This window comes from Podarcis melisellensis (genome assembly GCF_964234715.1).
Source record: "Podarcis melisellensis genome assembly, chromosome: 2".
NCBI classification, from domain to species: domain Eukaryota; kingdom Metazoa; phylum Chordata; class Lepidosauria; order Squamata; family Lacertidae; genus Podarcis; species Podarcis melisellensis.
In genome coordinates this window covers 108,790,218-108,811,261 of record NC_138529.1, presented here as the reverse complement: position 1 = coordinate 108,811,261, position 21,044 = coordinate 108,790,218, and the positions used below count along the sequence as shown (strand labels likewise).

The following is a 21,044-nucleotide window of genomic DNA, read 5'->3' as shown; positions in this document are numbered from 1 at the left end:
GGGACTCGCTAAAAGAAAAGGGACAGGGGGAAAAGGAATTCTGGCACGAAAAGGTGGAAGTTTGGATTTTCTGTGCAGGTCGGCTTGTGAAGGAGAGATTTGCCCTCTCTCTCCCTCTCCACAGCGTCCCCCACCTGTTTCCCCTTCGGCAGCAGTTGCCACACGCAGGCAAAGCCCACACCTCACAACTGTCCGGGACACACAGTTGTCTCTTTCTAGGAGCTGTGGAAACAGTTGTCACCCACAGTCTCTGTGAATCAGGGCTGGCCGAGTCGAGGGAGCCTTTGCGGTAGGTCTGGATTAAAACTCCTCTTCGGTACATGCAGAAGGCGGGCGGGCGGCACCGGGAAATAATTTAAGAAATCAATTTCAACTGCGGAAAGGCATGAAAAGCACAAAAAATGGCACGACAAGAGCAGAAAAGCAGCTAGCAATCCCAGGAGCCTTTGCACCGACCTCTGAGGCCTGTGGAGAGTTGGGAGTTTGAGAAAAGAGATTTGGTGGGAGCAATCGTGGTGGAGTTGGGCGGATTTTTGTGGATTTTTGGCAGAGGAAAACCGAGAGCCACCATTGCCATAGTTCATGCCGGTCTGGTAAGTGCCTTTGGTTTGTTTGTTTTTTAAAGGTTTTTTCTAGGGCTTCCAGAAATTTAGAGTGTTTACAGGCTTTTGAGATGATATATGTGATTTCACGCTTACGGGAGACTCCTGTAAATATATTTGGGCTGCACTTTAATGTACAAGTCTGCTCCTTAAAACAAAAAAATGGGGGGCCTCTTATCCAAATACAGAAACAGGGACCTCAGAAAAAGAAGAAAAGGAGGAGGCAACTACTGTAACCAAGGGTAACTAGTAAAGAATAGGGAAAAGTGCCGCATTATTTGCTAACAGGCCTGCAGCAGAGTTTTGCTGGGAAACAGGGATTTCTAAGAGCTAATGTGGAGCGGGGAGGGCAAACTACATCCTAGATTCACACAGCCCTTAACAGAAGCTCTCTGGGCATCTCCTGAACCAAGAAATAAAATAAGGCAGCATTAGGATAAAGTATAATGCAATAAGAAAATTATAAGCAACTTAATTAAAATATCTGAAACAAAACTGCGACTCCCAGCCTGTGAAACATAAGTTGTCTCTCAGCCTCCACCTGATGTTATGGCACCAAAATGTTCGCTTGTATCCGCCTCCCCCATTCAACCCAAATTCACCCTTCCTGCAGAAAAACTGATCTTAGAATAAGCCTGTTTCTAGCAGCCCACTTGCAATATTAAGTCCCTGCCTGGGAGCAACAAGGGTGTGTGTGTGTGTGTGTGTGTGTGTGTGTGTGTGTGTGTTCAACAGCCGCTGACATGTTGACTGACTGCAGAGTCTGGAATCTGGAACGGCTTTCAAAGGGCAACGTTTTATGTCAGGGCCCACTTGTAAGATTTCTGTCTGAGATAACTGCCTCCCCTTCTACTGTGTGTTAGTGCATGTTTTACATTTTTGGAGCCTTTTAGTCATTCTTCCGGAACAATGGAAACAAAACACTTGTCGTGAGATGCTTGTTGTGAGATGCACAAGGTCAAGACCTGAAAGGCTGAAAGGCTGCTCCACGTTATCTCACAACTGGAGTGTCCTGAAAATGTTAAAACACTTAAGATTTCTCCAGATGCTGATAACTGGGCAGCACAGTACACTTTTGAATTATATTGCATCACTTATTGTCTTGTGGCTATTTAAAGATCTGTAAACTACATCTCTGCGCTCTTAAATACTGTACGTGATTTGTACGTTAGGTTTTTTTGTCTCGTTATATCCAGTAGTTTGTTTTGTCTGTTTCTTAGATAATTTGAGTCTCCCTCCGTTGTGTGCGCCAAGGTTTCCCTGTAGTCAGAGATTTCTGTTTCGTTTCAGTCCTTTACAGCACTTTTGTCTGTCCCTGTAATTTCCAGAAGTGGAATAAATCATGTTGTCTTTGCCTGCTGAATTTGCATGACATAAGCAAGCTGCAGAATTCAGCTTTGATCTTGCAGAATCAGTCTGATGTAGAGCTAAGAGTTTTAACAAGAAGGGCAACACACAAAACACAGTTAAATTAGGCAGCATACTCTTGGAAGGCACTGCAGCAGCTGAGTTGTGAGTGTTTGTCCATTTCTGGGACATAATCCATCGAGTGGCTCAGAAAACTTTGGACAGCAGAGACACCCCAGCTATAGACTTGGTTATCAGCGACTAATAACAGGGTAGCTTGAGGTGTAGCAAGAGAAAAACCAACTGAAATATACTCGGAGTCGAGTGTGAATTTCATGCTCTTTATTCAGCTTGTAGTAGCAATGAATGAAACTTTCCCCAAAATATCTGCTTTATATACATTATTTACACAATGGGCCCCGCGTGATTGGCTAATTACAGGTTGCTCCTGTAGGCCAATTAGGTTGCGGATTCACTTCCTCCAGAAGCCTGATTGGCTTCTCCTGCAGGCCAATCAGGTTGCTGATTCACTTCCACCTGGAGCTGGATTGGGTGGCTCCTGCGGACCAATCAGACTGCTCCATTCTGGATCCTATTGTGCTAGGATTCAGCTCAGTACATAACACCAATGCTTTAATTTCCCTCCATATCAATAGTGGCTTCAGCCAAGGTGATCCAATCATGCTTGGGCAGACAAGGAGCAAAGCCTGAAGGCCTGTCTGTGGGTGATAACAGTGGGTCAAAGGAACACCTAAGGTGAGGGGGCATCAGCAGAAATTATTGTTTTAAAATTTATTACCTGCCCTTTACCAGCAGGTCCCAAGGCATGACATTAGCAAGCTGCAGAATTTAGCTTTGATCTTGCAGAATCAGTCTGATGTAGAGCTAACAGTTTTAAGAAAAAGAGCAACACAAGGCGGGTTGCGACAATATAAATTCAGAATTAAAAACAGATTACTGGCACAGGAATTGGGTGGACTCTGAAAACACAGCTGTCGAAGAGGTGAGTCTTCAGTATTTGCCAAAAGCTGGGCAATGAAGAAGGCAGATGGGCCCCTGTAGGGAGGGAATTCCACAAGTTTAGGGGGTATCACAGACATTGCCCTCTCTTGTTGTCGTCCCCAACTTCTGCAGAACTACCAAGAAGGCCCCCCTCTGCTGATCTTAACACTCAGGAGGCTTTAGACACTAGTGCTTTAGACACTAGTTAGAGCACCTTAAGTAGGACCCAGAATTAGATTCAGTTTTCATAAAATGGGGAACCTGCCTAATTCACACTTTCTGAAACAATGTGTGAACTGAAACCCAACCGTCCTCCAAGATACGCTCTTCTCTGAATCTTGTGATACAGTACTGCAGCCAAGTAATGTGTATAAAAAGGCATACATTCGGGGAAAGCGTGACCAAAAATGCATACTATTAGTGAAACTAGAACATGCGTAATAAAATATGTTTAATTAGGAAAGGTTTCTTTGCAGAAACGTGCAGATTGGGGGAGAGCTGCAGACAGAAATGTGTACATGACCCACCTTAACTGAAAATTAATGAAAATAAAATAGAGTATTGGGGAGCGATCTGCATTAAAATGCCGATGAATTTTCTTGAGGACTTAGAAACAGGAAGTTGCAAACTGGTTTGGAAATGTGGAGATCTGAACACCAGTCGCTGCTCCTGAACATGGAGTCTCCATTTAGCATTTGCCATTGGCTGAGGAGGCTTCTAGGGCTTTGTCCAACCCCCTTACAAAGCCTTTGTTTAAGGGACAGAGCCTCCAAAGCAGGCATAGGCAAACTCGGCCCTCCAGATGTTTTGGGACTACAACTCCCATCATCCCTGACCACTGGTTTTGTTAGCTAGGGATGATGGGAGTTGTAGTCCCAAAAAAACATTTGGAGGGCCGAGTTTGCCTATGCCTGCTCCAAAGGGACAGTCTCATTTGGGGGCAAACTTCGTCCCCAGCGCCTCTCTCTTGCTGCAAATTGTCCGCCGCTGCTGAGTGCGTTGGGATGGAGGGACACGGGCGACTCGCTTAGGACAGCAGCAGCCCAGTAACATTATCCCCGTCCTCGGCGCATTCTTGGCTGTGCACGCTGGCTCCAGGCGGGTGTCACCCGAGCTCCTTGCTTCCCCAGCCAGGGCAGTGGACTGTTTACTCCAGGCGAGCCTAGCTGCGTATTATTAGCTCTCTCTGGTTTCTTGTTTGCATTTGAAGATGCGAAGGTCATGGCTGGAAAAGACACATTAGGTCATGTCTCAGCCATCTCTTTCTCCCCCGCAAATCCCCGCAGTCCATTCCTGATAGGTGGCTGTGGAGACTTCATAGTCAAGGCTGTTGGCTTCCTTAGGGAAGGGAGAGCGGTGCCTGGGTGGTTCGGCAGGGCTGGCCCACCCAGGAGGCAAGGTGAGGCGACTGCCTCAGGTGACAGGATTCACAGGGGCGGCAGATCCAGTCTCCAAGGAATGCGTTGTCCACCACTGCTGCTGCTGTAGCAATGACTGTGGTACGCTCCTTGGAGGCCAGATCTGCTGTCTCCATGCCTCATTTTGCTGAATGGGAGGCGCTGCTGGTCTCCTGACACTCTTAGAGAGGAATTAGTGTGTCGGGCTGAGCTCTGGGGTTTCTTGGGGTCTGCACTCAGCATGATTCAGAGCAGGTCCCTTTCCCTCTTTGATTCCCACTTCAACACCTGGCAAGATTGATCCTGAAATATACTTGGAGTTGAGTGTGGATTTCATGCTTTTTATTCAGCTCATAGTAGCAATGAATGAAACTTTCCCCAAAACATAATAATAATAATAATTTTTATTTATACCCCGCCCTCCCCAGTCAAGGCCGGGCTCAGGGTGGCTAACAAGCAATAATAAAAACAAATTGAATGAATACAACTTGAAAAAAAAGATTAAACTACAACATTAAAATATTGAAACATTAAAATATTAAAATGCAGCCTCATCACAGGAGGAGAAGGAAAAAGAAAGAGGGGGAGGGAATCAAATTGGCTCCAAGCCAAAGGCCAGGCGGAACAACTCTGTCTTACAGGCCCTGCGGAAAGAAATCAGACCCTGCAGGGCCCTGGTTTCATGAGACAGAGCGTTCCACCAGGCCGGAGCCAGTGTTGAAAAGGCCCTGGCTCTGGTTGAGGCTAATCTAACTTCCTTAGGGCCCAGGACCACTAAGGTGTTGCTATTTATGGACCTTAAGGTCCTCTGTGGGGCATTCTGGGAGAGGCGGTCCCATAAGTACGAGGGTCCTAGGCCGTGGAGGGCATTAAAGGTCAAAACCAGCACCTTAAATCTGACCCTGTACTCCACTGGGAGCCAGTGCAGATGGAAAAGCACTGGGTGAATATGCTCCCAAGGCAGAGACCCCGTGAGGAGCCTCGCTGCAGCATTCTGCACCTGCTGGAGTTTCTGGGACAGCTTCAAGGGCAGCCCCACGTAGAGTGAATTACAGTAGTCAAGCCTGGAGGTGACAGTTGCATGGATCACTGTGGCCAGGTCAGGGTGGGAAACTGCTCTGGGGACATCTAGCTATATATACATTATTTACACAATGGGCCGCGCATGATTGGCTAATTCCAGGCTGCTCTTGCAGGCCAATCAGGTCACTGATTCACTTCCACCTGGAGCTGGATTGGGTGGCTCCTATGAACCAATCAGACTGCTGCATTCTGGATCCTATAGTTCTAGGATTCAGCTCAGTACATAACACCTCCGATTCCCTCCCTGTGTCCACTTCTGGGCGCCACAATTTAAGATGTTTGTTGACACGCTGGAATGTGTGCAGAGGAGGGTGACCAAGATGACCCAGGGTTTGCAAACCAAGCCTTATGAGGAACAGTCGAGGGAATTGGGTTTGTCTAGCCTGGGAAAGAGGAAGCTGAGAGGAGATACGATAGCCATCTTCAGATATCTAAAGGGCTGTCACATGGTGTAGGATGGAGCAAGCTTGTTTTCTCCCGCTCCGGAGGGTAGAACTTGAACCAATGGCTTCAAATTACCAAAAAAGGAGATTCTCATCAAACATCAAACTTTGTGACACTAAGAGATGTTTCACAGTGGAAGGGACTCCCTCTGGAGGTTGTGGCCTCTCCTTCCTTGGAGGTTTTTAAGCAGAGGTTGGATGGCCACCTGTCATGGCTGCTTTAGTTGAGATTCCCGCATTGCAGGGAATTGGCCTCGATGACCCTTGGGGTCCCTTTGAACTCTACAATGATTCTATGATTCTATTCCCAATGTAGCTCTTCACTGCCTCCTTGTTGCAAGTGTAGATCCCCCCCCCCCCGTTCCTGATGTAGATCTTCACTCATTCCTTTTTTCTTATGGTCGGGGTATGTGTGACATTTTGTGGCTTGCTGCAGCTCCCAAAATGTTAGGAGGAGAAGGGTTTGGGAAGTGCGTCTTCTGAAAGAGGACCTGGGTTGTTGCTGGCGGAGGGGCAAGAGGAGGAAAAAGCTCCAGGGAACCAAGGTGAAATGCTCAGTAAACATGTCATCTACAAGAGTGACCTCTCTCTCTCTCCCAGCAAGAGATAAGACCCTGTAGCCTTGCATCGCAGAGGCAAGCTACCTTTAATCTTTGTGTGCTTATCGGGCCAAAGGCAAACGGAGCGTGAACAGAAAATGTTGAGGCTGTAGAAAATCCCATGGAAAGGAAGGGAGAAGGAAACCAGAGAAGAGAATGAGCAACCATCTGGACCGGCCATCGTATTTTCCACCCTTTTTCTCTCATGCATGGAGATGCAGTACAGTGGTACCTCGGGTTAAGAACTTAATTAGTTCCAGAGGTCCGTTCTTAACCTGAAACTGTTCTTAACCTGAGGTACCACTTTAGCTAATGGGGCCTCCCGCTGCTGCCGCCGCCGCCGCACGATTTCTGTTCTCATCCTGAAGCAAAGTTCTTAACCTGAGGTACTATTTCTGGGTTAGCGGAGTGTGTAACCTGAAGCGTCTGTAACCTGAAGCATCTGTAACCCGAGATACCACTGTATTAGTTATTTCACTTCCATGTTCCCATGTTAGTAACATCTGTTGCAGTAAGGACATCTTGCAGTAAAGAACCTTAAGGCACATTAATAATAATAATAATAATAATAATAATAATAATAGTAATAATAATAATATTTATACCCCGCCCATCTGGCTGGGTTTCCCCAGCCACACTGGGCGGCTCCCAACAGAATATTAAAAGCACGATAAAACATCAAACATTAAAAACCTCCCTAAAGAGGGCTGCCTTCAGATGTCTTCTAAAAGTCAGATAGTTGTTTATTTCCTTGACATCTGATGGAAGGGCGTTCCACAGGGTGGGCGCCACCACTGAGAAGGCCCTCTGCCTGGTTCCCTGTAACCTCGTTTCTCGCAGTGAGGGAACCAGCAGATGGCCCTCAGTGCTGGACCACAGTTTCTGGGCTGAGTGATGGGGGTGAAAATGCTCCTTCAGGTATATTATGGCATAAACCTTTGTGGACTAGGGTTCACTTGATCTGTGTGTGATGAAAAACTGAATAATTTGTTAGTTTTTTAAGTTGTTCTCTGTGCCCGTTTGATTCATTTGTTATCTGCTTTCCCCGAATCAATGTTAAAGGGCTGTGACATATGCAGAGGGCAAAATGCTCCTCTTGGAGGAAGCCGTTTTAATCTAAACTGCTTCTTCCCGATGGACTTCAAAGAGGCTCCCTTTAACCGCCAATCAGCTGATTGACAGTTACAGTGACCTCCTTTAGATATCAGCAGATGGGAATGACCAAACATCATTATAATGTAAGGTTATTGACAGGTGAGTGGTGCCACTCACCTGTCACAGTTGGTCTGTGGGGAAATTAGGGATATCACAGACCAAGAATATTGACAAAGGAGTGCTTCAGATTCACCACCCAACCCTTCCTTGTTGAGTACAGTGGTACCTCGGGTTAAATACTTAATTCGTTCTGGAGGTCCGTTCTTAACCCGAAACTGTTCTTAACCTGAAGCACCACTTTAGCTAATGGGGCCTCCTGCTGCCACTGCGCCCCCACTGCACGATCTCTGTTCTCATCCTGAAGCAAAGTTCTTAACCTGAGGTACTATTTCTGGGTTAGCGGAGTCTGTAACCTGAAGCGTATGTAACCTGAAGCGTATGTAACCTGAGGTACCACTGTACTGTCAACTAATTTAAGCCATTCTGAGAGGTGGTTTTGGTCCTCCTTCCAGCAGATGTTGAGGTGAGATTCTGATGTGGAGGTAACAGCACCAAGAAACTATTGCTAGCTTAACTGTCATGGCTTCTCCCAAAGAATTCTGGGAAATCTAGTCTGGCGAGGCTGCTGATAACCCATGACAGGGCTGGAGGTTCTTCAGAGACAGGGAATGGTTTGTTGACTGCTTCCAGTCTGTAGTTTACAGTGCTTTTTCACTGAGGGGATGTAGGGGTACACATACCCCTAAACAATTTGTGAATATGATACGATACAATAATCTTTATTGTCATTGTCCCATACAGAACAACGAAATTGATAAAAATCTACACCAGACATTCAGAAACCAACAAGCCTGCTATCCCAGCCTGGTTAACCCTCTAAAAACTCTGATACCCAATAATTATATACAATATACTCCTATAGAGACTACCTTAGACTGTGTTTAAAACCAAAATCACATTTGGATAGAAACTGTTTCTTAGGTGGCTAGTCCTAGTCTTTATAACCCTGTACCTTCTTCCAGAAGACAGAAATTGAAAGAGATCATTTCTGGGGTGCGCACTATCCTGCTCTATCTCTGCAGCTTTCTTGTGACTCCTGGAAGCATAGATTTGAGCTTTTGTCCATTTACTGTATTCATTGTCCACGATTTTGAACTATAAAATGTTGATTTTCTTGAGTAAAAGGAGCACTGCATATGAATGCCCTGGTTACCCCACCTGGTACAAAACATAGCCAGGAGATTTGCGAGGAAGGTTTCAGCTCTTTTTTAAAAAACAGATGAACCAAGGCTCGTAGCCCCAGCACCTTTTTATCAGCTGGGCACCACACTTCTTCCTGAGGGAGCGGAAAACAATATCCCTTTGTGCCTGCCCATCACTACCCAGGATGCAAAGGGCTTCAGGTCAGGTTTTCTCCCATCACCTTCCTTAGTCGCTTCTGGCCACAGGCCCATCCGTAAAATGGTGCGATTCGATTAGCGGCTACATGTTTTGGGCAAGAGAGAGATGCTGCAACATTTCACACCTGGGGGTGAAATATTTCAGTCTCGTTCTTTGTACATACGCTCCCCAATCCTTCCTCCCAAGTTGCATGGCCGTTTTCATCCTGTTTCGGAGGGCCTTGCAGGACACCAGGGCTCTCCAGGAGCCGAGAGAGCCATGGCTGATTAGGACCCACCTCACTGGCTCTAAGGAAGGTTGTTGTTTTCTAGTATCTGCCCTTGAAAATCGCTGTCCCTACTGTTTCCTTTTGGGAAAGCGATGGGGGATAGCTTTGAACACTATTACTGTTTCATAATTGTGAAACTGCCCTGGAAAAAAACGGGACAGCCTGTGTTGTTGTCGTTTTTTGCTTGAGGTTGTGGTAGCCATTTTGGGTACCGTTCTCTTGCACTGTTTTGTGCTGTGCTGTTGTCCCCCCAAAAGCTCTTTTTCTGGGGCCGCGATCTCACACATCACCCCAAAGGTGTGTTTTGGGGTGCCATGTGAGACCGTGCCTCAAAAAAAGGGGGGGGAGGTTGAGAGCATGGCATAGGTCACGTGATTCGCCCTGGAGCATGTCCCAGAAGACCTGCGTCCTGGTTTCTGATCAGAAAAAGTCGGACAGTATGCTGTTTGTTAGATTCTGTAGTCTTCAAAGTGTCCAAGCTACTTACATTTAAAAACCGAAATATATTATACCATTAAAATTCATATAAAACATTGAAGTTATCATACAGTAAGCTATGATTCAAACATGCATACATACAGAGAGAAAAGCACGCACACACCACAATGGACACAGGCAGCATGATTGCGCAGCACAAAACCAGCTATCAAAAAAGCTAATTCCGGTGCTGAAAAGATATCAGCAAAATTGCCAAGAAGGCTTCACCACAAACAGCCTTCCACCGATGGGGAGCCACTACTGAAAAGGCCCTCCAGCCCTTTCTATTGTACTTGTTCACTCTACTGCCCTTGTCTTCATATCTGGTCCCCGTCCCTCATGGTGAAACAGAGGGGGGTTGGTGGACTGAATTGTCAATATCAGCAGGCACCAAGTGTGACGGTGTTTAGCCCTTCTGCCTTTCTACAGTACTTGCCCAAACAGCTGCTATTGTCTCTATGGTTCCTCCCCTTGCACATTGTATTGTCCACCCCTGTAACATCTGGATGGAGAAAGGGTGGGGGCTGGCATCTGATAATACAGTATTGACAAAAGGGACGCGGGTGGCGCTGTGGTCTAAACCACTGAGCCTCTTGGGGTTGCCGATTGGAAGGTTGGCGGTTCGATTCCCCACGATGGGGTGATCTCCCATTGCTTTGTCCCAGCTCCTGCCAACCTAGCAGCTCAAAAGCATACCAGCGCAAGTAGATAAATAGGTACCACTGCGATGGGAAGGTAAATGGCATTTCCATGCGCTCTGGCTTCTGTCACAGTGTTCCGTTACGCCAGAAGCAGTTTAGTCCTGCTGGCCACATGACCCGGAAAAGCTGTCTGTGGACAAAGCACATTATTTTGCTCAAAGGCTTCTGGGTCCTGTATAGTTTAACTCTCACAGCGCTACAGTTCCCTACAGCTCTTAACAAACTACAGTGTCCAGAATTCTTTGACGGGGGAAATGTTTCTCAAATGTGCTTTAAAAGTTTAGTGTGGGTAAGAAATGAGCAAGAGATGATTTCCTAGGGTTGCCATATTTTCAAGAGGTAAAAATCCGGAAACAAAAAGTTGTCGAGCTTTTTTAGGGCAATCGCCCATTAGCCCCTCTGCCTGAGCCTGAACCAGAGCTGTCCATGCATACACACACAAAATTTAAACCCCAAATCCAGAACATCTGCTTTAAAATGTAAAATTCCCTCCAGATGGGCATGTAGGACTCCTGAAAGAGGACGTGTTCGGGAATTCCAGGACGTATGGCAACCCTAATTTCTGTGTTCCTCGATTTCTGGGAATGGAGTTGAGAGATGACCTAACCTGGGGAGAAAACAGTAAAGACCTGATGAAGAGAGCACAGCAGAGGTTATATTTTCTGAGAATCCTCTGGAAAAATAATCTCTCAGAGGACTGATATTTATCGATCGATAAAGATTATTGATCGATCAAAGGAGCCAAGACTCTGAGATTCTGTGTTTGAAGCCTGATAAGGCCCAGAGTGACGCAGCCTGATAAGACCCGTTTGTGTGTGTGTGTGTGTGCGCAGATTGTATAGGATTAGAAAGTAGGATCATGACAGTGATACATTGGTGTCTCCTGGCTGCCCCCTTCTGTGTATTGATATGGCAGGGGGCATCTGAGCAATCTCTGAATAATTCAATAGCAGGTTCTCTCCCCGGACGCCGAGCAGTGCTGCAATCGTGCCAGATGGGCCGTTTTGCAACCCCGATGGTGAATAATGAATGAATAAGCCCCTGATAATGAGGACGCCGTTGGCCCCGTGGGAGGAGAGAAGGAGAGAGCGGGAGACAAAGGCAGATGAGGCGGCTGGTGCCTCTGAATCAGGGGGAATAAGGAGGAAAAGCAAGGCTGCTCCTTCCTTCTCCCTTGCGCAAATCCTTCACCCAGCACCCTGCCTAAGCCTGGGAACGAAATCAAGACTTGCTTCACCCAGAATCAGCTGTAGCTGAGAAATGCTCATTCCCAGGCAAAGAGAGTCACAGTGCGATCCTCTCAGAGGGTTGCGTCTGACTAAATCAGGGGTCAGCAAACTTTTTCAGCAGGCGGCTGGTCCACTGTCCCTCAGACCTTGTGGGGGGCCAGACTATATTTTGAAGGGAAAAAATGAACGAATTCCTATGCCCCACAAATAACCCAGAGATGCATTTTAAATAAAAGCACACATTCTACTCATGTAAAAACACGCTGATTCCCGGACCATCCGCGGGCCGGATTTAGAAGGTGATTAGGCCGGATCCGGCCCCCGGGCCACCAGCAGCCGCCTATCGCCCACCCAACTGCCGCTGCAACAGCAAATCAAAAAAAGCCATTTCCGCAGCCACCAATCACATTCACTAACCACTGCTGACAATCTCTGGCTCGCGGCAGCAACCAATCACCCATCCCCCCCCTCAGAACAACTTGTGTATAAGATGACCCCAATTTTTAAACATTACTTTCACGTAAAAAAATCCTCGTCTTATACATGGAAAAGTACGGTAATTCTTTATCGTGGTTGATAAGTGCAAACTGTTTAATTATTATTTTCCGATTTGTAGTTTTACTGTTCACTGATTCTGATGGATTGTTGAATGTTGCTTTGTTTGATATAAAGTTGTTTATTTTATTGTGACTTTTTATATTGGATCAGATTGTTATTGTTTGATGTTTCATTATGTTTTCATATGTGCTGGAAGCCGCCCAGAGTGGCTGGGGCAACCCTGCAGATGGGCGGGCTATAAATAAATATTATTATTATCATTAGTATTATTAGTATTAGTATTATTAAATCAGCACTTTGAATCTCGCTTAGGAGCACGGTGGTAAGCTTACAGTCCAATCTTCATTCTCTCTCGTTCTCTTCTATTATTATTACAGTGGTACCTTGGTTGTCGAACCTAATCTGTTCTGGGAATCTGGTTGACTCCCCAAACTGTTCAAAAACCAAGGCACGGCTTCCGATTGGCTGCAGAAGCTTCCTGCACTCAATCGGAAGCCACGTCGTATGTTCAGCTTCCAAAAAACGTTCGCAAACCTGAACACTCACTTCTGGGTTTGTGGTGTTTCGGAGCCAATTTGTTCAGGACCCAAGCCGTTCGATAACCAAGGTACCACTGTATTATTAGTTTTTGAATTTATATACCATGGTACCTTGGGTTAAGTACTTAATTGGTTCCGGAGGTCCGTTCTTAACCTGTTCTTAACCTGAAGCACCATTTTAGCTAATGGGGCCTCACGCTGCTGTCGTGCCGCCGGAGCACGATTTCTGTTCTCATCCTGAAGCAAAGTTCTTAACCTGAGGTACTATTTCTGGGTTAGCGGAGTCTGTAACCTGAAGCATATGTAACCTGAAGCATATGTAACCTGAGGTACCACTGTACCACCCTATACCTGGAGGTCTCAGGGTTCTTCACAGAACAGAATCAGAATATAAAACCACAAAATATATAATCAAAATCAAAACAACACACACACACACTGCTGGAGTGCTTTGAGCAGCACAGACCATGCAATTTTGTTTCCGTCTGTTGGAAAACCATTTACCTGACTTGTCTGTGTTTCTCAAGAAGCTGAATGTGTATGATTCATGGGGGTTTGTTGGGGCCTGCAATAGCTCTAGCATTCAGCTATACCCAAGCAGAAAAACTGGACAAACAAGAAACATGAGACTCAGATGAAATGGAATAAAACCAGAGACAGACGAGAAACAACGAAGTGTTTTGAAATGCTTTGAGAACTCAGGCTGTGTACACATCACACATCCAAGGCCCTTTTAAAGCACATCGCCCTCCTTCACAGAGCTACAATTCTCAGCACCCTCAGCAAACTACAGTTCCCAGGTTTCTTTGGCGGGGTGTGCTTTCAATGTATCTGCTCAGAAGACCCACTAAATTAGGACTAAGCCCCACTCATTTCAGTGGGGGTTTACTCCCAGGTAAATGGAGCAACTGCTGCCTAATCTGACACCTTCAATGCAATTGCAAGGATGGGAGCCAGTTTCATGGAAACCAGTGAAATTTCCTTCCGAGGAAAAGCACTCCATCTCCAGGTTGAAAGGTTTCGATTCTTTTTGCAAATGAAAACGTGAATTTCACTTCCACTGATTTCAATCAGGCTGGATAACAGCCTTCCGGAGGAGAAGTTAATTTGCTCTTCAAAATTCTAATTTGCAAATGTTGCTGATTCTCATATTCTGAACGATCAACTCTTGTGCTAGGTTTGCATGTCTTTGACGCCCAGTTCTGCCTGAATTGCATACCTGACACCTCACAATAGGAGTTTGAAACTCAAGAGGAGACATGCAATAGCAGTTAGTATTTGACAGGAGTGATAGCTGGGGGGGGGGGGAGTAGTGCGTGCTGACATATAATAAGCCAAGTGACCGGCTAAGCATGATTTCTAGTGTAACAAGAGGACACATATTTCTAGTAGTTGACAGAAGGGACACAAAAGTTGTTGAGCTTTTTAAAGTTTTTCCCAAAGTTGTTGAGCTGTTTTTAAGGAAATTTGGTGGCTGAATCCCAGCAATGTCCAGAAAATTCCTTTGGTTTAGCCCGTGCTTTTTCCTGGGGGTACACATACCCCCTAAAGATTTTGTGAATCTTTGTACTTTTGTCCATTTACTGTATTTATTTTTCCTGATTCGAACTATATTACAGTGATTTTCTTGAGTCAAAATGAGAGTACCCCTAAACACATATCATTATTTATTTATTTTTAAAGCAGTGGGTTTAGCGAAACCAGATTAAATTTTGCAAAGATATATTTTAAAGAAATGGAAGGGGGAAAAATAATTCAAAATAGAAAACATGTGGATATTTTTCATCTGGCTAATTTGATCCAGCTTTTCTTCTTCATGCAGAATTTGAAACACAGTGGTACCTCGGGTTACAGACGCTTCAGGTTACAGACGCTACAGGTTACAGACTCTGCTAACCCAGAAATAGTACCTCGGGTTAAGAATTTTGCTTCAGGATGAGAACAGAAATAGTGCTCCGGCGGCGTGGCAGCAGCAGGAGGCCCCATTAGCTAGTTTCAGGTTAAGAATGGATCTCCAGAACAAATTAAGTTCTTAACCTGAGGTACCACTGTATCTTGGTGCCGAATTCTGATTTCTTTAGCATGCAGTGTGAATACAAGAGCCATCAGATTGTTGTCCCATCTGCCTTCCTCTATTCTGCCGTTTTTTTCCTTTGCTTGTCTGACTCCCCTTATTCCTCCCCTCTCTGCCCCCTCTCCCTGCAACTAAATTTAACCACATGAAGCCTCCTGGAATCACAGTAGACAAAGCCCGTCCTTCTCCCAGAGGCGCCTGGGCTTTGATCCCTGCCAAACCTTGAACAAGAGGTTCAGTTAGTGACAGCTAAGTGGCTGGGACAGAACAGAGCAGGGGGAGTGGGTGGGTGGGCTGGGCCTGAGGAGGGGGCCAAGGCTTCCAGCAGAACTGTAGGCGGATAGTAGCAGTGCCTCTTCTGCCTGGGGTACTTTCTCCCTCTCTTCTCTTAGGAGATAATCTCCCTGGGAAATCAGAATCTCCTTCTCCAGCCAGGAAAAAACCTCTCCTGGCTGGCAACCCAGAGCCCAGACGGTTTGGGAGGGGCCGGGTCACGCGTTGTCACATTTATGCACTTAGAGAGACGGGCAGAGACGCCAGCGGGGAAACTAATGGGCTCCGAGGCATGGCTGTCGCTGCAGCTCCGAGGTGTGCGTGTTCTGCCCTCCTTTTCCCCAAGGCCTCCGGCTGTTTCCAGCGCCCCACAGTATCAAGTATCTGTGCCACAACGATGCTTGCAACTACTGGCACCCCAAATATCGGACAGATTTAGACAACTCCTGCACTGGGTAGAGTTAGACAACTGGTAGCGGCACAAGTTGCAGGTGCCAAGTTTGGCCAGTTACTGTCTCTTTTTCTGTATATAATTTTATTAAGTTTTCTGTTTTACAATTTAAAATACTCATTTTACATCCTTAAGATATCAATGACTTCCTTTCTCTTTCCATGCTTCATTTTACATATCATAAATCCCTGCATATTTTATATTAATAATAATTCATTATTTATACCCTGCCCATCTGGCATAATATTCCAACAGAATATTAAAAGACAATAGTCTATTAAACATGAAAAGCTTCCCTAAACAGGGCTGCCTTCAGATGTCTTCTAAAAGTCTGGTAGTTGTTTTTCTCTTTGACATCTGCTGGGAGGGCGTTCCACAGGGAGGGCGCCACTACCGAGAAGGCCCTCTGCCTGGTTCCCTGTAACTTGGCTTCTTGCAGTGAAGGAACCAGCAGAAGGCCCTTGGTGCTGGACCTCAGTGTCCGGGCAGAACGATGGGGGTGGAGACTTTGCTTGTCTTTGCTCTTTTCGCTTCACGTTTCTGGGCGACCAGTGGGGAGGGGAGCTTGTCACAGAAGGAGGGGAGCCACCCGTGACTCTTCACCAGCCTGACTCATCCCTGCCTCTTGGCCTCCCTCATCCTATTCTCCTGATGTGGCTTCTAGCTCTGATTCTGGACTGCTCTCTGCCATAGACTCCCCCGCTCACTAAGCCCTGTTACCTCTTCAGCTTCAGCTTCCAACACCTCCTCCCAGCCTTCTCCCTCTCACCACTCATTGCTGCCCCCCCACCACTCATAGAATCATAGAGTTGGAAGAGACCCTTAGGGTCCTCTGGTCCAACCCCGTGATGCAAGAATCTCAGCTAAAGCATCCAAGACCCTCCAAACTCTGTTTAAAAACCTCCAAGGAAGGAGAGAAGAAGGATGCTCTGAGCCTTCTGGTCCTCCCACCAGATGGGTGGGGTACCTGGACAGTTGCTGCCAGTCAGTGTAGACCATGGGTAGGCAACCTAAGGCCCGGGGGCCGGATCCGGCCCAATCGCCTTCTAAATCCGGCCCATGGATGGTCCAGGAATCAGCGTGTTTTTACATGAGTAGAATGTGTCCTTTTATTTAAAATGCATCTCTGGGTTATTTATGGAGCATAGGAATTCATTCATTCCCCCCCCCCAAGAGTCTGGACCCCTACAAGGTCTGAGGGGCAGTGGACCGGCCCCCTGCTGAAAATGTTTGCTGACCCCTGGTGTAGACAATACTGAGCAAGAGGGACCAATGGTCTGACTCAGCATAAGCACTTTCCTAACTAAGATGCAGCTGCCATTCTGAGCAGCTTCTGTATACAGAATTGTTGTGTTTTTGTGCTTGTGTGTGTGTGTGTGTGAGAGAGAGAGGGAGCAATCTTGTCCATTGCTCTAGGCAGCAAGACGTCTTGGGCCAGCCCTGACTTTGATCCATTGCTCTGGGAACAGCGTCCCTTGTGTGCCATTGTCGTGCTGCCCTCTCTCCCTCTGCCTTCCCAAACCGAAAATTAGTCACACGCACCCAAGCCAAACCCAAGCCAACAATGGCCCCCATTGTCCCTTCCACCCTCCTCCCCTCCCCTCTTGCAGGCTTCTCGCACAGCCATCCCTTGGCAGTGCCCTCTGCAGGATCCTCCCCCACCCGCCATGGTTCTCTGTGGGGCATGCCAGGCTCAGGAGCTTGGCGCTTTGCCCTCTCCATCTGTGGCTTCTGCCGGGCAAAGGAATGCCAGTCAGGGAGTGGCTGGCACAGGCCTAAGGCAAATGGGACAATTGCCATTCAAGTTAACACTCTGCATGCTGGAGAACATGGGGATCGCTGGATCTGTCCCTTTTGGACCTCTCCGTTTCTCATTTCCCCCCAATCTTAAATCCAGGTTCTCCACATTTCAGCCGGAATCTCTGTGTTGTTGCGACTCGTGAAAATGTCCCACAAATGCAGTTTTCTCCCAATAAACCTACGCTGGCGTGCATTTTTGACTAATGCATATATGCTTGCAAGCAATTCCTCCTAATGTAATGCCTTGCTTTTTTTTTGGTACGTTATTTTCACAAATATATGCCTTTTTTCTGCACACTTCTTCCTAGTACGTGCACTTCTGCAGACGCTGGTCAGTTGGAGAATTGCATCGCAAGATTTGGATAAGTGTGGGTTTTTGAAGCTGGCTTTCCTTTGTTATGGAAAGTGTGATTCGTGTAGGTTTGCCTTTAAATGGAAACTGAATAAGTTCCCGCCCCATCACTAATAGGGCACCAACTCTGACCCAGGGCATGTCGTTCAAGGAGGGGGAGGAGCCATGATTGTGGAAAAGCATATGCTCTGCATGCAAAAAACAAACAAAAACAAAACAACAACCCTGGATTTGCTCTGTGGTACCTTGGCTTAGTTTATGAACAACTTGGATTAAGAACGCTGCAAACCTGGAAGTAGGTGTTTTGGTTTGTGAACTCTGCCTTGGAATAAAAACATACTCCGCTTCCTGTCAAATGTGTTCCATTTGTAAATTGAGCCCCCCGCTGCTATGGGAAAGCACGCTTTGGTTTAAGAACGCTTTGGTTTAAGAACGGACTTCCGGAACGGATTAAGTTCGTAAACCAAGGTACCACTGTAATGGCAGGCTTGTGCAGCACCTGATAAATCTGAGGGATGTTCAGGAAGGAAAAGCACTCTGCACATGGTCTAAAACACTTTCCGCTGTATTGTTTTTAACACTTGATTGGGAGCCGCCCAGAGTGGCTGGGGAAACCCAGCTAGACGGGTGGGGTATAGATAATAAATTATTATTATTATTGAGCTTCACATCTTCTACAGGTGGTGGAAACGAAGGCCATTGTTGCCACCACTTCTTAGATGAGAGTGGGTGGCTTGGGGCAAAAGGGCACGGCAGAAAAGTTATGCCAATCGCCGGGAGTCTTGCCTTTTTTCTGAGGAGGTTTCAAGCTGACACACAGTTGCCTTTCAGGAGAGAACGGGTTTTTTTTGTTATTTAAAAAATAATAATATTTATTAAAGATTTTCCTCGTTTACAAAATCACACGCATTGCCTCTTTCTTCAGGCTGCGTTTTCTACAGAGCAGTTGCATTTGTTGTGAGACATTGGTGTTTCTTTTTGATTAATGACATTGCAGCTTGCAGCAAGCCAACTGGAACCGGCAGCTCTTATCTTTGGTGTCTGGGATTTGAAGAAGAGGAGGAGCCTGTCTGAAGATAAGAGCGGTGGGGGTGAAGGTGCTGCACTGCTATGCAGCTAAGTTCCAGTCAATAACAGCCACTCAATTCGCCTTTGCCCTTTTATACTTGTCTATCCAACCCCATGGGAGAAAATACACAACAGGCAAGCACTGCTAATTGCAAAATGAAAAGGGGGGGGGGGGAGAGAGAGTAACCTGTCTAGCTATAGTTTCAAAGTTTAAATCATTTCACATTAAAATGTCCAGTTGGCTCTTTGCCCTGGACGGTTGGCTGAAGAATCCTGTGAACCGCAGCTTTAAAAAATTTATAGTCCTCATTGTTTAGGAGAAAATCATTACCAACAGCTGTGTGCCGTGGAGCCTATTTAAGGTTTTGCAAAATGCGAACGCATCTAACCACATGGTTCTCAAGGGCTGGTGTGGCAGGAGAGGAGGGTAAGATTCAAGGACAATCAATAATGTAGTTTGGGAATAATTCATGTTCTTATGTAGCTGCTGTCCCATGATCATATTATAAAGGAGCTGTGTTCTGTGTTATAAATCAAGCCATGCTGGGAGTTCTTTCTTTTTGTTTTCCAATGTATTTCTTATCAATAAGAAATCTGGTGTGCCGCAGGCAAATTTTTAACTTGAAAGTGTGGTCCGGAGGAAAAAAGTTTGAGAACCACTGATCTAACTATTTGCCCTGATTTCCTGTGGGGCATTTGCAAGTTTCCCCGTTAGTCATGTGTCCATCCCACACCTATCAATGCATTTTTCAGTCGCTTTCCAAATCAAAAGAAGTCTGTTTTTTAAAAAGTGTATTTGTTGTGCAAGGGCGAAGGAGCCCTCTAAACAGTCTTAAAATGTGCAAACCTGAAGTTCTGGCATGTGCTTGAATCCCTCCCGCAAAATGCTGACTGTAACACCCCCTGATTCAATCCCCAGCGTCCAGAAAGCTGCCTGGTTCAGTGCCCTGCATCTCCATTTAAAAAGAAAAAAATAGGATTCTATACCAGTGAATGTGGAAGACCGCTGTGTTAGGCCCTGGATCACTAGGACCATAAAGACATAAGAAGAGACTGCTGGATCAGGCCAATGACCCATCTAGCATCCTGTTCCCACAGCAGCCAACCAGATGCCACTGAGAGCAGTCTTCTTCTTTGGCGATCATTCGTAGCCGAGTAAGATTGTCTTCCATAAACACGGTTTTAACAATGAGTCCGTAAGTGACTGTGGAGGCCAATTCTGGACCCACACGTCCTTCCACAGTGGGGACATATGTTTCCGGGTGGGAGTTGATCATGGTGTGGATTTGCCAAGCATGCCTTCCTCTTAGAATGTTTCTCCCTTGCGTCCTGAGTTTGGGCGTCTTCAAAGCCCATGACGCCTTTGGTAAAGGCTATTCTCCAATTGGAGCACTCTCAGGCCAGAGTTTCCCAGTTGTCGGTGTTTATACATTTTTTTAGACTTGCCTTGAGAGTCTTTAAACCTCTTTTGTTGACCACCGGCATTATACTTTCCATTTTTAAGTTCAGAATAGAGTAGTTGCTTTGGAAGACGATCATCAGGTATCTGCACATGACCAGTCCAACGAAGTTGATGTTGAAGAATCATTCCTTCAACACTGGTGATCTTTGCTTCTTCCAGTACACTGGCATTAGTTCGCCTGTCTTCCCAAGTGATGTGTAAAATTTTTCGGAGATGTTGTTGATGGAATCTTTCGAGGTGTTAGAGATGGCATTTATAAGCGGTACATGTTTCACAAGCGTACAGTAAGGTTGGTAGTACAATAGCTTTGTAAACAAGCATTTGGGTTTCCCTTTTGAATGTCCTGGTCCTCAAACACTCTGCACTCCAATAGTATATATCTGCTTCCTGCAATCTAACGATGGCTATTAAACCAGTTCACATTTGTGGTGTAGATAATGCCCATATAGTCCATCCAATGGCTGTCTTCCTGCTCCTTCCACAAATTAATGCCTCTCACAGCCATTATTACTCTACAGAAAGGCGAGGACCCTGCTGGGAGCCGGCTGCCTGTCAGAGGCACTGGACCGTGGTTGCTTGATTTGACCCATTGAAGTCTCAGCACAAAGGGGGCACATCCTGACTCTCAAGCTGCCCCTCTCCCATTCCCCCCTCCCAGCTTTTCATAGTGTTCTTGCTAGCAGACTAATTCTTCCTGGCAGGCTAGTCCCACCCACCCCCAGATTATTCTAAAGCACCATCCATGGGAATCTATTGATTCCTA

General features: G+C 46.2%; 1 protein-coding gene across 1 annotated transcript in view; it reads left to right on the top strand.

Annotated features, from left to right (window-relative positions):
* Positions 1–309: 309 nt before the first annotated feature.
* Positions 310–21,044, top strand: part of DDR1 (discoidin domain receptor tyrosine kinase 1) — a 98,221-nt gene continuing 77,486 nt past the window's right edge. The window contains exon 1 of the mRNA XM_081901571.1: positions 310–593. The gene's annotated coding sequence lies outside the window, so the exon portion shown is untranslated. The remainder of the gene's footprint in view (positions 594–21,044) is intronic.